Below are 214 nucleotides of genomic sequence, written 5' to 3'. Positions count from 1 at the left end.
GAGACAAAAAGAGAGAGACAGAGGGAGACAAGTTCACATAGAGAGAGACAGAGACAGTCAGAGACAGAGAAGACCTAATACCATACTGTTCAGAAATGCTTGTTACTTTTCCGCTTTTCGCAGCAAATTTTGAGGGCTTTTCCTGGTTTAACGCTTTCACATATCTGTATAATGTATGTTAGTCATGTTCACCCTCATTCCCCTTTCTCATGCT

Source organism: Psammomys obesus, unplaced genomic scaffold (assembly GCF_907164565.1).
Source record: "Psammomys obesus unplaced genomic scaffold, mPsaObe1.curated_primary_1811, whole genome shotgun sequence".
Classification (NCBI taxonomy): domain Eukaryota; kingdom Metazoa; phylum Chordata; class Mammalia; order Rodentia; family Muridae; genus Psammomys; species Psammomys obesus.
The sequence above is the reverse complement of the archived record's forward strand: the minus strand, read 5'-3'. Positions refer to the sequence as shown.